We start from the raw sequence: 17,249 nt of genomic DNA, 5'->3' as shown, positions 1-17,249 counted from the left end.
GACCTAGGATCAAGGGAGACACTCAAGTGTTTTAGTACTATATCTCTTGACATAATGATGAAAATAATCATGGCCTCTAAACCTTCAAACTGCATACTGTAGTTTAGCTGCATACTCCAACTAAACTACTGAAAGAGCTGCTTCCTGTGCTTGGCCCTCCTATGTTGAACATAATAAACGGCTCTCTATCCACCGGATGTGTACCAAACTCACTAAAAGTGGCATTAATAAAGCCTCTCTTGAAAAAGCCAAACCTTGACACAGAAAATATAAAAAACTATCGGCCTGTATCGAATCTTCCATTCCTCTCTAAAAAAATTTGAAAAACCTGTTGCGCAGCAACTCATTACCTTCCTGAAGACAAACAATGTATACGAAATGCTTCAATCTGGTTTTAGACCCCATCATAGCACTGAGACTGCACTTGTGAAGGTGGTAAATGACCTTTTAACCTCTTACAACACCAATCACATAGGGGGCAGTATTGTCACTTTCGGAAAAAATACATGCCCATATTAAACTGCCTCCTACTCAAACTCAGAAGCTAGGCTATGCATATTATTAGTAGATTTGGATAGAAAACACTCTGAAGTTTCTAAAACTGTTTGAATGATGTATGTGAGTATAACATAACTCATATGGCAGGCATAAACGTGACGAACAATCCTACCAGGAAGTGGAGTTCTGATGCGTGGGCTCTTTTCAAGTCATTGCCTATCAAACACACAGTGACATAGTAATAATTGTGCACTTCCTAAGGCTTCCACTAGATGTCAACAGTCTTTAGAAAGTTGTTTGAGGTGTCTACGATGAACAGAGACCGAATGAGAAGGCTGGGAAGTTGTAAACCCAGGGAAGGATATCAGTTCATTGGCGCGCATTCACGTGAGGAGGTTGCTGTGTTCCAAAACGTTTTTCAAGACACTGGAACCGTCCGGTTGGAATATTACTGAATTTTCACGTTCTAAAGGCCCTAAAGATTGATGCTTTACAACGTTTGACATGTTTGAACGAACGTAAATAGATTTTTTTTAAACTTTTCGTCGTGAAATTATCCGCGTGCTTCCTACATTTGGAGTAGCTGAACTGAACGCGTGAACAACAAGGAGGTATTTGGACATAAATTATGGAGTTTATCGAACAAAGCAAAATGTATTGTGGACCTGGGATTCCTGGAAGTGCCTTCTGATGAAGATTATTAAAGGTAAGTGAATATTTCTAATGCTATTTAATATTTCAGACGACTCCAAAATGGTGGCTATCTGTATTTCCTAGTGTATTTTTCTGAGCGCAGTACTCAGATTATTGCAAAGTGTGCTTTCCCAGTAAAGTTATTTTGAAATCTGTCAATGCGATTGCATAAAGGAGATGTTCATCTATAATTCTTTAAATGACAGTTTAATATTTTATCAACGTTTATGACGAGTATTTTTGTAAATTGTAGTGCTGATTCACCGGCAGTATTTGAGGGAAAATATTTTCTGAACGTCATGCACCAATGTAAAATGTTGTTTTTAGATATAAATATGAACTTTATCGAACAAAAAATGCATGTATTGTGTAACATGATGTCCTAGGAGTGTCATCTGATGAAGATCGTCAATGGTTAGTGCTTCATTTAGCTGTGTTTTGGGTATTTGTGATGCATGCTAGTTGCTTGGAAATGGCTGTGTGGTTATTTGTGTCTATGTACTCTCCTAACATAATCTAATGTTTTGCTTTCGTTGTAAAGCCTTTTTCAAATCGGACAATGTGGTTCGATTCAGGAGAAGTGTATCTATAAAATGGTGTAAAATAGTCCTATGTTTGAGAAATTGCAATTATTAGATTTGTGGTTTTGAATCTGGCGCTCTGATTTTTCACTGGCTGTTGTCAAACTCAGTCCCGGTTACGGGATCGTTGATGGCGTCAGACCGAGGCTCTGCATCTGTCCTCGTGCTCCTAGACCTTAGTGCTGCTTTTGATACCATCGATCACCACATTCTTTTGGAGAGATTGGAAACCCAAATTAGTCTACACGGACAAGTTCTGGCCTGGTTTAGATCTTATCTGTCGGAAAGATATCAATTTGTTTCTGTGAATGGTTTGTCCTCTGACAAATCAACTGTAAATGTTGGTGTTTCTCAAGGTTCCGTTTTAGGACCACTATTGTTTTCACTATATATTTTACCTCTTGGGGATGTCATTCGAAAACATAATGTTAAATTTCACTGCTATGCGGATGACACACAGCTGTACATTTCAATGAAACATAGTGAAGCCCTAAAATTGCCCTCGCTAGAAGCCTGTGTTTCAGACATACGGAAGTGGATGGCTGCAAACTTTTTACTTTTAAACTCGGACAAAACAGAGATGCTTGTTCTTGTCCCAAGAAACAAAGAGATCTTCTGTTGAATCTGACAATTAAACTTGATGGTTGTACAGTCGTCTCAAATAAAACTGTGAAGGACCTCGGCGTTACTCTGGACCCTGATCTCTCTTTTGACGAACATATCAAGACTGTTTCAAGGACTGCTTTTTCCATCTACGTAACATTGCAAAAATCAGAAACTTTCTGTCCAGAAATGATGCAGAAAAATGAATCCATGCTTTTGTCACTTCTAGGTTAGACTACTGCAATGCTCTACTTTCCGGCTACCCGGATAAAGCACTAAATAAACTTCAGTTAGTGCTAAATACAGCTGCTAGAATCCTGGTCTTTGGGTTGTCTGAGAATTTATGGTGGTGCTTTTGATAATCCTTGGTTGGGGTCTGAGTGAATTACTTGTGATTACGAACCTAATAAGATGGTGGTCCAACTATGTGGATAAACATTCCTCATATTCCATGGGACAAAACTAGATCCAGGGTATGATAACGGCACTGCTTAGGTCCCGAGACATTTTGGACAAAACCCACTGAGTCGATGATGGCTCGGAAAGCCTCTTGGAGTGGGTCTGTGGACGTCTCCATGTGAATATTGAATTCACCAAAAATAAGAGTAAACTCAGCAAAAAAAAGAAACGTTCCTTTCTCAGGACCCTGTCTTTCAAAGATAATTCGTAAATATCCAAATAACTTCACAGATCTTCATTGAAAAGGGTTTAAACACTGATCCCATGCTTGTTCAATGAACCATGAACAATTAATGAACATGCAGCTGTGGAACGGTCATTAAGACACTAACAGCTTATAGACAGTAGGCAAATAAGGTCACAGTTATGAAAACTTAGGACACTAAAGAGGCCTTTCTACTGACTCTCAAAAACACCAAAAGAAAGATGCACAGGGTCCCTGCTCATCTGTGTGAACGTGCCTTTGGCATGCTGCAAGGAGGCATAAGGACTGCAGATGTGGCCAGGGCAATAAATTGCAATGGCTGTACTGTGAGACGCCTAAGACAGCGCAGTGCCACAGGGAGACAGGACGGACTGTTGATTGTCCTCGCAGTTGCAGACCACGTGTAACAACACCTGCACAGGATTGGTAAATCCGAACATCACACCTGCGGGACAGATACAGGATGGCAACAACAACTGCCCCGGTTACACCAGGAACGCACAGTCTCTCCATCAGTGCTCAGACTTTCTGCAATCGGATGCGAGAGGCTGGACTGAGGGCTTGTAGGCCTGTTGTAAGGCAGGTCCTCACCAGACATCACTGGCAACAATGTCGCCTATGGGCACAAACCCACCGTTGCTGGACCAGACAGGACTGGCAAAAATTGTTCTTCACCGACGAGTCACAGTTTTGTCTCGCCAGGGGTGATGGTCGGTTTCGCATTTATCGTTGAAAGAATGAGCGTTACACTGGGGCCTGTACTCTGGAGCGGGATCGATTTGGAGGTGGAGGGTCCTTCATGGTCTGGGGCGGTGTGTCACTGCATAATCGGACTGAGCTTGTTGTCATTGCAGGTAATCTCAACGTTACAGGGAAGACATCCTCCTCCCTCATGTGGTACCTTTCCTGCAGGCTCATCCTGACATGACCCTCCAGCATGACAATGCCACCAGCCATACTGCTTGTTCTGTGCGTGATTTCCTGCAAGACAGGAATGTCAGTGTTCTGCCATGGCCAGCGAGGAGCCCGGATCTTAATCCCATTGAGCACGTCTGGGACCTGTTGGATCGGAGGGTGAGGGCTAGGGCCATTCCCCCTAGAAATGTCCGGGAACTTGCAGGTGCCTTGGCGGAAGAGTGGGGTAACATCTCACAGCAAGAACTGGCAAATCTGGTGCAGTCCATGAGGAGGAGCTGCACTGCAGTACTTAATGCAGCTGGTGGCCACACCAGATACTGACTGTTGCTTTTGATTTTGACCCCCCCTTTGTTCAGGGACACATTATTCCATTTCTGTTAGTCACATGTCTGTGGAACTTGTTCAGTTTATGTCTCAGTTGTTGAATCTTGTTATGTTCATACAAATATTTACACATGTTAAGTTTGCTGAAAATAAACGCAGTTGACAGTGAGGACGTTTCTTTTTTTGCTGAGTTTATTATCTGACATAACTACGAGGTCTGACGGGAACTCAGTGAGGAACGCTGTATAAGGCCTAGAAGGCCTGTAAACAGTTGCTATAAAAACTGATTGAGTAGGCTGCACAGATGGCATGACTAAAAGCTCAAAATATGAAAACGTAGGATTTTTCTTAATGGGAAATTCAAATTTACTGTCATAAATGTTAGCAACACCTCCGCCTTTGCGGAATGTTTGGGGGTATGGTCAATAGTGTAACCAGAAGGAGATGCCTCATTTAACACAGTACATTCATCAGGCTTGAACCATGTTTCAGTCAGGCCAATCACATCAAGTTTATTATCAGTGATTTGTTCATTGACTATGACTGCCTTGGAAGTGAGAGATCTAACATTAAGTGGTCCTATTTTGAGATGTGAGGTATTATCACAATTTCTTTCAATAATGACATGAATGGAGGAGGTCTTTATTCCAGGGATTTTGTTAAGGCGAACACCACCATGTTTAGTTTTGCCCGACCTAGATTTTGGCACAGAAACAGTCTCAATGGAGAAAACTGAGCTGACTACATTGACTGTGCTAGGGGCAGACTCCCCTAAGCTGGCAGACTGGCTGGCTAACAGCCTGCTGCCTGGCCTGCACCCTATCTCATTGTGGAGCAAGAGGAGTTAGAGCCCTGTCTATGTTGATAGATAAGATTTCAGCTAGGGTGGAGTCCGTCACTCCTCAGCAGGACAGGCCTGGTCCTGTTTGTGGGTGAGTCCCAGAAAGAGGGACAAATTCTATATTTTGGAAGGGACAGAAAACAAATTTCAACCAGCGATTGAGTTGTGTGAATGTGCTGTAAAGCTCATTACTCCCCCTAACTGGGAGGGGGACAGAGAAAATTACTCAATGCCAACACATCTTTCTTTCGAAGTTACACGCTGAAGCGATGTTGCACTTGGTGATCTTTGACTGTTTCATCCTAACATTGTCGGTGCCGACGTGGATAACAATATCCTAATACCATCTGCTCTCGCCAGTTTTAGCTTCAGCCAGCGCCACCTTCAGATTAGCCCTCCCCCCTGTTAAACAATGTATGATCGCTGGATGATTATTTTTAAATCTAATATTGCGGGTAATGAAGTTGCCAATGACTAGGGTTTTCCATTTGTCAGAGCTAATGGTGGGAGGCGGCAGTGGCTCAGACCCAATAACGGGTGGAGGAGAGACCTGGGAAGGCTCGGGCTCTGACTCCGACTCGTTGCTTATTGGAGAAAACTGGTTAAAAGTTTCTATCAGCTGAATGAGCAACACCGGTTGAGCATGTTGATAGCGTTTCTTTCCAGAAGCTGTGAGAACATTGTCCGGCTGCGGGGACTGTGCAGGGGGGATTAATACTACTACCTGTATTTACTGGTGGCACACTTAAATTGCCCTTGCCTAACAATTGCATCTGAAGCCGGGCTTGCAACTCGGCTATCCTCACGTTAAGGCGATAGTTCTCCTGTATTTAGGGGTGGCAGGTAGCCTAGTGGTTAGCGCGTTGGGCCAGTAACCAAAAGGTTGCTAGATCATATCCCTGAGCTGACGAGGTAAAAATCTGTCATTCTGTCCCTGAACAAGGCAGTTAACCCATTGTTCCTAGGCTGTCTCTGACTCTCTGCTGGACACTAACAAAAGACCCATCATCTCTGCCCTCTCTGAATCATGGCATTGAATGCTTTAGCAGGATCCATTCTGTTCACTTGGCTACGTGATTATTGCAGCTATTGTTGACAATTTTGATGCCTTTTGGAAACAATACACGTTTTATAAGGAGGATGGGAACCACCCAAATAATTTGCGTTCCTGGATCCTTTCACAGCATTATAAGGCTGCATTGAGACAATAACTTATCAATGACTCAAGCCCAGCTCAGGTAATCCCTACCATTGTGTCGCTGAGTCATCATAATGCTTTAGCAAATGTACATTATACCAGGGGCATTGGTAGACACAATGTAAGTAACCTAATGCATGTCCCTCTAACTGCCCTAAATGCCTCTGCTGATCCTACAGCTATTGTATGCAGCAATCATGTGCCTATGAACCAGATATATGCTGTCAGCACTGAGTCGGTGTTCCCTAGTAGAAAGTCCACTGTTTACAGCTCACTCTGCACTAACATAAATAACATGAATATATCTACTTCTGCTAAGCTTCCTCATAAAACAATGAAAACAAGCAATCATCCCAGAAAAGTGCTCAAAATAACCTACGTTAACATATGCAGCTTAAGAAACAAGGTTCATGAAATTAATAACTTGCTAGTAACAGATGACATTCATATTCTGACTATCTCTGAAACTCAGTTAGACAATAGCTTTGATGATACAGTGGTAGCAATACAAGGTTGTATTTACAGAAAATACAGAAATCCCATTGGTGGAGGTGTTGCTGTTTATATGATAAAAGGATTGAGGGGGCTATTTTGTTAGACTTCAGTGGTGCTTTTGACATTATCGATCATAGTCTGCTGCTGGAAAGAATTATGTGTTATGGCTGCCATCAAATAAAATAAATTAAAAGGTATTTGTCACATAACATCTTCTAAACATGTGTATTGCATGTGTAGCGAAATGCTTGTGTTTCTAACACCAACAGTGCAGTAATATATAACAATAATATCTAACAATTTCACAACAATACACACAAATCTAAAATAAAGGAATGGAATTAAGAAGTTGTAAATATTTGGGGCGAGCAATGTCAGAGCGGCATAGACTAAGATACAGTAGAATGGAATAGAATACAGTATATACATATGAGATGAGTAATGCCTAGTGTTCCATTATTAAAGTGGCCAGTGATTCCAACTCTATGTATATAGGGCAGCAGCCTCTAATGTGCTAGTGATGGCTATTTAATAGTATCATTATCACATGTAAAGTGATTTCCCGAGCAATGAGGGATCCTGGGAGTCCTGGAGTCAGCGGTTGAGAAGCAGGATGAGAGGGCTGAGAGGGCTAAAAACATGAGAGGGGCAGGATTAGGTACCTCTCTAAAGTCCACACCTGTGCAGCACGCAAACCCACCTCTTCAGAGACCCTCCTCAAGCTTTCGCAAATATTTTCCACCGCCCCGAAAATCCACCCAGACTAAAGGAAGTGGTTCAAGATTTTCATAACGTTTTGAATCGTCCTATTATTGCGCCACATTTTTTGAGATTGGGAAAAGGTGTCTCGTTGAGCCCAAAATAAATTTGGAGCGGCGCTATGCACTTTGTTTGCCCTTTCCCCTGGCTACGAATATCGGATGCTGTCACTTACAGGGACAAAATAGTATCACACATAGAAATCTCTGGTGAGAAAATAGAGGTAGTCCCAAACGTGGAACCTATATTCATTGTACAGTAATAGTCTGCTGTTGTAGTCAGATGTTGGCACACGTTCTAATAATATTTGGCTATGCTGGTGGTAAGGATTCAATCATAACTGACCAGGACCTGTTTCCCAAAAGCATTTTAAGGCTAAATTCATCGTTAGAACTTTTGTAGGATTATTGTTAAATCTCTGAGTTGTTTCCCAAAACCATCGTCACTAAAGTTGCACTTGAAAACACTTGTTATTTACCGACTGCCTCAGATATCCGCTAAACATATAATCTAGATGATTATCTGTCTGACTGAGATTAGCGATAACTTCAGATCAAAGTTGACTACAAAATGTCTTTACACTTGTTACAAACAAGTGATGGATGAAAAGATGCTTCAAATAAAAAAACGAGATTCACTACACGTATGTGGACACCTGCTTATCGAACATTTCATTCCAAAATCATGAGCATTAATATGGAGTTGGTCCCCCCTTTACTGCTATAACAGCCTCCACTCTTCTGGAAAGGTTTTCCATTAGATGTCGGAACATTGCTGCGGGGACTTGCTTCCATTCAGCCACAAGAGCATTAGTGAGGTCGGGCACTGATGTTGGGCGATTAGGCCTGGCTTGTAGTCGGCGTTCCAATTCATCCCAAAGTTGTTCGATATGGTTGAGGTCAAGGCTCTGTGCAGGCCAGTGAAGTTCTTCCACACCGATCTCGACAAACCATTTCTGTATGGATCTCGCTTTGTGCACGGGGGCATTGTCATGCTGAAACAGGAAAAGGCCATCCCCAAACTATTGCCACAAAGTTGGAAGCACAAAATCATAAAGAATGACATTGTATGCTGTAACATTAAGATTTCCTCTCACTGGAACTAAAGGGCCTAGTCCGAACCATGAAAAACAGCCCCAAACCATTATTCCACATTGAAAGTCACTGAACTCTTCATTAAGGCCATGCTACTGCCAATGTTTGTCTACTGAGATTGCATGGCTGTGTGCTCGATTTTATACACCTGTCAGCAACGGTGTGGCTGAAATAGCCGAATTAACACATTTGAAGTGGTGTCCACATACTTTTGTATACAGTTGAAGTCGGAAGATTACCATCTTCTCTTTTCCTAATTATTTTCCTTTTCATCCCCCCTCCTATTGTCTTTTTACAGTGAGGGAAAAAAAGTATTTGATCCCCTGCTGATTTTGTACGTTTGCCCACTGACAAAGAAATTATCAGTCTATAATTTTAATGGTAAGTTTATTTGAACAGTGCTAAATGACGTAAATGTAAATGTAAATGTCAGGGACAAGATTGTAGACCTACACAAGGCCGGAATGGGCTACAAGGCCATCGCCAAGCAGCTTGGTGAGAAGGTGACAACAGTTGGGGCAATTATTTGCAGATGGAAGAAACACAAAATAACTGTCAATCTCCTTCGGCCTGGGGCTCCATGCAAGATCTCACCTCGTGGAATTGCAATGATCATCAGAACGGTGAGGAATCAGCCCAGAACTACACGGGAGGATCTTGTCAATGATCTCAAGGCAGCTGGGACCATAGTCACCAAGAAAACAATTGGTAACACACTACACCGTGAAGGACTGCAATCCTGCAGCGTCTGCAAGGTCCCCCTGCTCAAGAATACATATACAGGCCCGTCTGAAGTCTGCCAATAAACATCTGAATGACTCAGAGGACAACTGGTGAAAGTGTTGTGGTCAGATGAGACCAAAATGGAGCTCTTTGACATGAACTCAACTCGCCGTGTTTGGAGGAGGAATGCTGCCTCTGACCCCAAGAACACCATCTCCAGCGTCAAACATGGAGGTGGAAACATTATGCTTTGGGGGAGTTTTTCTGCTAAGGGAACAGGACAACTTCACCGCATCAAAGGGACGATGGACAGGGCCATGTACCATCAAATCTTGGTTGAAAACCTTCTTCCCTCAGCCAGGGCATTGAAAATGGGTCGTGGATGGGTATTCCAGCATGACAATGACCCAAAACACATGGCCAAGGCAACAAAGGAGTGGCACATTAAGGTCCTGGAGTGGCCTAGCCAGTCTCCAGACCTTAATCCCATAGAAAATCTGTGGAGGGAGCTGAAGGTTCGAGTTGCCAAACGTCAGCCTCGAAACCTTAATGACTTGGAGAAGATCTGCAAAGAGGAGTGGGACAAAATCCCTCCTGAGATGTGTGCAAACCTGATGGCCAACTACAAGAAACCTTTGTGATTGCCAACAAGGGTTTTGCCACCAAGTACTAAGTCATGGCCAAATACTTATTTCCCTTATTAAAATGCAAATCAATTTCTAACATTTTTGACATTAGTTTTTCTGGACTTTTTTGTTGTTATTCTGTCTCTCACTGTTCAAATAAACCTACCATTAAAATTATAGACTTATAATTACTTTGTCAATGGGCAAACGTACAAAATCAGCAGGGGATAAAATACTTTCTTCCCTCACTGTAGGTTGGAATCATTAAAACTCGTTTTTTAACCATTCCACAAAATTCTTGTTAACAAACTATAGTTTTGTCAAGTCGGTTAGGACATCTACTTTGTACATAACACAAGTCATTTTTCCAACAATTGTTTACAGGCAGATTATTTCACTTATAATTCACTGTATCACAATTCCAGTGGGTCAGAGGTTTACATACACTAAGTTGACTGTGCCTTTAAACAGCTTGGAAAATTCCAGAAAATTATGTCATGGCTTTAGAAGCTTCTGATAGGCTAATTGATAGCATTTGAGTCAATTGGAGATGTACCTGTGGATGTATTTCAAGGCCTGCCTTCAAACTCAGTGCCTCTTTACTTGACATCATGGGAAAATCAAAATAAATCAGCCAAGACCTCAGAAAAAAATTGTGGACCTCCACAAGTCTGGTTGATCCTTGAGAGCAATTTCCAAATTCCTGAAGGTACCACGTTCATCTGTACAAACAATAGTACACAAGTATAAACACCATGGGACCACGTAGCCGTCATACCACTCAGGAAGGAGACACATTCTGTCTCCTAGAAATGAACGTACTTTTGTGCGAAAAGTGCAAATCCATCCCAGAACAACAGCAAAGGACCTTGTGAAGATGCTGGAGGAAACAGGTACAAAAGTATCTATATCCACAGTAAAACAAGACCTATATCGACATATCCTGAAAGGCCGCTCAGCAAGGAAGAAGCCAGTGCTCCAAAACTGCACATGGGGACAAAGATCGTACTTTTTGGAGAAATGTCCTCTGGTCTGATGAAACAAAAATAGAACTGTTTGGCCATAATGACCATTGTTATGTTTGGAGGAAAAAGGGGGATGCTTGCAAGCCAAAGAACACCATCCCAACCGTGAAGCACGGGTTGGCAGCATCATGTTGTGGGGTGCTTTGCTGCAGGAGGGACTTGTGCACTTCACAAAATAGATGGAATCATGAGGAAGGGAAAATGATGTGAATATATTCAAGCAATATCTCAAGACATCAGTCAGGAATTAAAGCTTGGTTGCAAATGGGTCTTCCAAATGGACAATGACCATTTGGAGTCCTACAAAACTGACTCAGTTACACCAGCTCTGTCAGGAGGAATGCACCCAACTTATTGTGGGAAGCTTGTGGAAGGCTACCTGACAGGTTTGACCCAAGTTAAACAATTTAAAGGCAATGCTACCAAATAGTGTATGTAAACTTCTGACCCACTGGGAATGTGATGAAAGAAATGAAAGCTGAAATAAATCATTCTCTCTACAATTATTCAGACATTTCACATTCTTAAAATAAATTGGTGATCCTAACTGACCTAAAACAGGGATGTTTTACTAGGATTAAATGTCAGGAATTGTGAAAACTGAGTTTAAATGTATTTGGCTAAGGTGTATGTAAACTTCTGACTTCAACTGTACATGTATATAGCACATTTCAATCATATTTAATTCAATTTCATGTTCATTCAATTGAGTCCTAATTTGTTAATAGGCTACAGATTGTGCCCAATCTGTGATTTTGTGCATTATTGATGGGTAGTCTAAGCATAATAAGCCACATCCATATTTGCAGCAATAGGTGGTAATATCTCTCTAGGAGCTGATCCGTCATCAGTATTATGGAGTAATTATAATGGTAAGGTAAGATTTGAATGGAGAAAGCTGATCCAAGAGCAGCACTGGTTTTCTTTCGATCCTATCAGTTTCAACACTATGCCTCAACGACACACTTAGCAAACGTTCTCACTGCATGGTGTTTTGGGAAACGCATGTTACATCTTCGGCCGTTGTAAGAACGATGTATCATTAAAACACTCCTAAGCCTAAGTTCCATCACTATATGGAAACTGGGCCCTGAACTATGCATGACGGACAAACAAACAACAACATGCATGATGGACAAACATAGAGCACCGATATCAGCACCATTATAACTATTTAAAATGTTTACTTTTCTACTCGTAAATGCTTTGCCTGTTTGGATTTGTTACTGTGACTAAGACTTAGAGTTAGGCTGTACCTTGAAGAGTGATAAAAACATATCAAATAAAATAAAATAAAATGTTATTGGTCACATACACATATTTAGCAGATATTATTGCGGGTGTAGCGAAGGCTTGTGTTCCTAGCTCCAACATTGCAATATTACAACTAAGTATCTAACAATTCACAGCAATACACAAATCTAAAAGTAAAATAATCTAATAAAGAAATATATAAATATTACGACGAGCAATGTCGGATTGGCATTGACTAAAATACAATAGAATAGAACACAGTATATACATATGAGATGAGTAAAGCATTATGTAAACATGATTAAAGTGACTAGTGTTTCATTATTAAAGTGGCCAGTGATTCCAAATCTATGTATATAGGGCAGCAGCCTCTAAGGTGTAGGGTTGAGTAGCCGGGCGGTAGCCGGCTAGTGATGGCTATTTAACAGTCGGATGGCCTTGAGATAAAAGCTGTTTTTCAGTCTCTCGGTCCCAGCTTTGATGCACCTCGCCTTCTTGATGATAGCGGGGTGAACAGGCAGTGGCTCGGGTGGTTGTTGTCCTTGATGATCTTTTTGGCCTTCCTGTAGATGTCCTGGAGGGCAAGTAGTGTTCTCCTGGTAATGCGTTGGGCAGACCGTACCACCCTCTGGAGAGCCCTCTTGTTGCGGGCGGTGCAGTTTCCGTACCAGCCGATGATACAGCTCGACAGGATGTTCTCAATTGTGCATCTGCAAAAGTTTCTGAGGGTCTTAGGGGCCAAGCCAAATTTCTTCAGCCTCCTGAGGTTGAAGAGGCTCTGTTGCGCCTTCGTCACCACACTGTGATGTGTACACCGAGGAACTTGAAGCTTTCCACCTTCTCTACTGCGGTTTCGTCGATGTGGATAGAGGCGTGTTCCCTCTGCTGTTTCCTGAAGTCCACGATCAGCTCATTTGTTTTGTTGACGTTGAGGGAGAGGTTTTTTCCTGGCCCCACTCCGCCAGGGCCCTCACCTCCTCCCTGTAGGCTGTCTCGTCATAGTTGGTAATCAGGCCTATACCAGGTGCAATATCTGTGAGTAGCTGTAAATCATAATCATTATTTTTTAATATATTTTTTTATTTCACTTTATTTAACCAGGTAGGCTAGTTGAGAACAAGTTGTCATTTACAACTGCGACCTGGCCAAGATAAAGCAAAGCAGTGCGACACAAACAACAACACAGAGTTACACATGGAATAAACAAGGGTACAATCAATAGCACAATAGAAAAAAAGAAAGTCTATATACAGTGTGTGCAAATGGAGTGAGGAGGCAATGCAATAAATAGGCCATTGTAGCAAGTAATTGTAATTTAGCAAATTAACACTGGAGTGATAGATGTGCAGATGATGATGTGCAAGTAGAAATACTGGTGTGCAAAAGAGCAGAAAGGTAAATAAAAACAATATGGGAATGAAGTAGGTAGATTGGATGGGCTATTTACAGATGGGCTATGTACAGTTGCAGCGATCGGTTAGCTGCTTGGATAGCTGATGTTTAAAGTTATTGAGGGAAATATAAGTCTCCAGCTTCAGTGATTTTTGCAATTTGTTCCAGTCATTGGCAGCAGAGAACTGGAAGGAAAGGCGGCCAAAGGAGGTGTTGGCTTTGGGGATGACCAGTGAGATATACCTGCTGGGGCGCGTGCTACGGGTGGGTGTTGTTATCTTGACCAGTGAGCTGAGATAAGGCGGAGCTTTACCTAGCAAAGACTTATAGATGACCTGGAGCCAGTGTGTGTGTGTGTGTGTGTGTGTGTGTGTGTGTGTGTGTGTGTGTGTGTGTGTGTGTGTGTGTGTGTGTATGTATGTATGTATGTATGTGTGTGTGTGTGTGTGTGTGTGTGTGTGTGTGTGTGTGTGTGTGTGTGTGTGTGTGTGTGTGTGTGTGAGAGAGAGAGTATATGTGCTCATCTGGGTGAGATGGTCCTGACACTCACACATTGGGCTCTAAGTGCTTTAGTAAACAAAATGTGATCCTCACAATGTCTGATTGACCAGAACCACTTCAAAATGACATGGCTTCTATACTGGACGCAGGGTTCACACCCAAGAACACTTGATGAAGTGGCTTTCGCTTTTCATGCCGACTTCTCCCAGTGTAAAAACCTACTGCTTTCATGATGCCCCAGTGTAGCTCCGTTGTTACACTTTGGTGCAATCTCAAAGGGACATATAACTTGAGTACTAAGAACAGTTGGACATGATAATCTAAGATAATCTACTCAACAGGGAATTACGGTGCCTTGCAAAAGTATTCATCCCCCTTGGCGTTTTTCCTATTTTGTTGCATTACAATCTGTAATTTAAATTGATTTTTATTTGGATTTCATGTAATAGACATACACAAAATTGTCCAAATTGGTGAAGTGAAATGAAAAAAATAACTTGTTTCGAAAAACGGAAAAGTGGTGTGTGCATATATATTCACCCCCTTTGCTATGAAGCCCTGAAATAAGATCTGGTGCAACCACTTACCTTCAGAAGTCACATAATTAGTTAAATAAAGTCCACCTATGTGCAATCTAAGTATCACATGATCTCAGTATATCTACACCTGTTCTGAAAGGCCCCAGAGTCTGCAATACCACTAAACAAGGGGCACCACCAAGCAAGCGGCACCATGAAGACCAAGGAGCTCTCCAAACAGGTCAGGGACAAAGTTGTGGAGAAGTACAGATCAGGGTTGAGTTGTAAAAAAATATCTGAAACTTTGAACATCCCACGGAGCACCATTAAATCCATTATTAAAAAATGTAAAGAATATGGCACCACAACAAACATGCCAAGAGAGGGCCACCCACCAAAACTCACGAAACAGGCAAGGAAGGTATTAATCAGAGGCAACAAAAAGACCAAAGATAACCCTGAAGGAGCTGCAAAACTCCACAGCGGAGATTGGAGTATCTGTCCATAGGACCACCTTAAGCCATACACTCCACAGAGCTGGGCTTTACAGAAGAGTGGCCAGAAAGAGACATTGCTTAAAGAAAAAAATTGGTGTTCACCAAAAGACATGTGGGAGACTCCCCAAACATATGGAAGAAGGTACTCTGGTCAGATGAGACTAAAATTGAGCTTTTTGGCCATCAAGGAAAAAGCTATGTTTGGCGCAAACCCAACACTTCTCATCACCCCGAGAACACCATCCCCACGATGAAGCATAGTGGTGGCAGCATCATGCTGTGGGGATGTTTTTCATCGGCTGGGACTGGGAAACTGGTCAGAATTGAAGGAATGATGGATAGTGCTAAATACAGAGAAATTCTTGAGGGAAACCTGTTTCCATCTTTCAAAGATTTGAGACTGGGATGGAGGTTCACCTTCCAGCAGGACAATGACCAATGACCCTAAGCATACTGCTAAAGCAACACTCGAGTGGTTTAAAGATTGCTGTACACCAGCGGAACCCATCAAACTTGAAAGAGCTGGAGCAGTTTTGCCTTGAAGAATGGGCAAAAATCCCAGTGGCTAGATGTGCCAAGCTTATAGAAACATACCCCAAGAGACTTGCAGCTGTAATTGCTGCAAAAGGTGGCTGTACAAAGTATTGACTTTGGGGGGATGAATAGTTATGCACTCTCAAGTTTTCTGTTTTTTTGTCTTATGTCTTGTTTGTTTCATAATAAAAATGATTTAGCATCTTCAAAGTGGTAGCCATGTTGTGTCAATCAAAAATATATTTTAATTCCAGGTTGTAAGGCTACAAAATAGGAAAAATGCCAAGGGGGTGAATACTTTCGCAAACCACTGTATATGGGCCTAAGGACATTCATTGGCTTTTATTTTTGTACAGATTGACATATCAAGAAGAACACTCCAAAATAACACAGGCAATATTTTATGGCCATAGGGTATATCCACTTGAATTCAATCACTTTTTGACAGCATCCTTTTTGATTTAAACAACATTTTCCCTACATGTTTGCCCATGGAAGAAGTGGTCAGAAAGTGACTTTTTGTTTAAATAAACTTTTGTTTGAATGCCAAAACAATCAGGAGATAAATGTGTTCAAAGGTTTAAAAGGTGCTCAAAATTAACCCATTTCATATACCCCACCATACCATGTGACATTCATGTCTTCATCACTGGAAAAGATAAACGGTTGAGTTTGATATAATTTAAAAGCATGCAGTTGTTTTTTATTTATTGAAAAAATACAATACAATGTAATAAAATGATATCATTTTTAAACCTTTAATGTCAATTTTCAAAAAATGCGTGGACTTCATATATGTTGTAGCTTAAACCCTATTTCATATCATCTGAGGTTTTTGTGTTGTGCCCACCATTGATTGAGACACAACATACTCTTGAATACAGGGTGGGTGTCATTTCAATCATAGAAATAGGATTCATAGAATGGACCTATCCCTTTAGACCACTGCAATTTAGCTGGTACTCCATTGACATTTTAATTGAATTGACATTTTAACTTCTAATTACTACCACAAAGATGACCGCCAGTCCACCCATTTTGAATGTCAACTTAAATGGTCATGTTTATTCTATCATCTATATTTCTATGATTTCAAAAGGTTTTCTATGAAGGCTTGACAGTATAATATCAGCAGATATTCCCATTCAAGTCAACATTCTCTGATGTGTGGATCTCCAACCAACATTGTTGTACCTTTGGTAAGTTGGCATTTCAATTTTATTCCCATTTTAGTACACTTATCAGCTAAAACATGACCCCCACCCTGTATTCAAGAACATGTTGTGTCTCAACCGATGGAGGGCACAACACAGCAACCTTAGGTGATGCAAAAGAGTGTTAAAGGTTAAAAAAGTAAAGAATCTTTTTTTAAATACTTTTTTTTCCAGAAATTATAAAATAGTTTGACAACCTGTTAGTAAGCTTTTAAATTATATAAATTTCAATCGTTTATCTTTTCCAGTGATGAAGACATGGATGTCTAAAGGTATGGTGGGTTACGAAAAATGGGT

The sequence above is a fragment of the Salmo trutta genome, chromosome 16 (genome assembly GCF_901001165.1).
Source record: "Salmo trutta chromosome 16, fSalTru1.1, whole genome shotgun sequence".
Classification (NCBI taxonomy): domain Eukaryota; kingdom Metazoa; phylum Chordata; class Actinopteri; order Salmoniformes; family Salmonidae; genus Salmo; species Salmo trutta.
The sequence above is the reverse complement of the archived record's forward strand: the minus strand, read 5'-3'. Positions refer to the sequence as shown.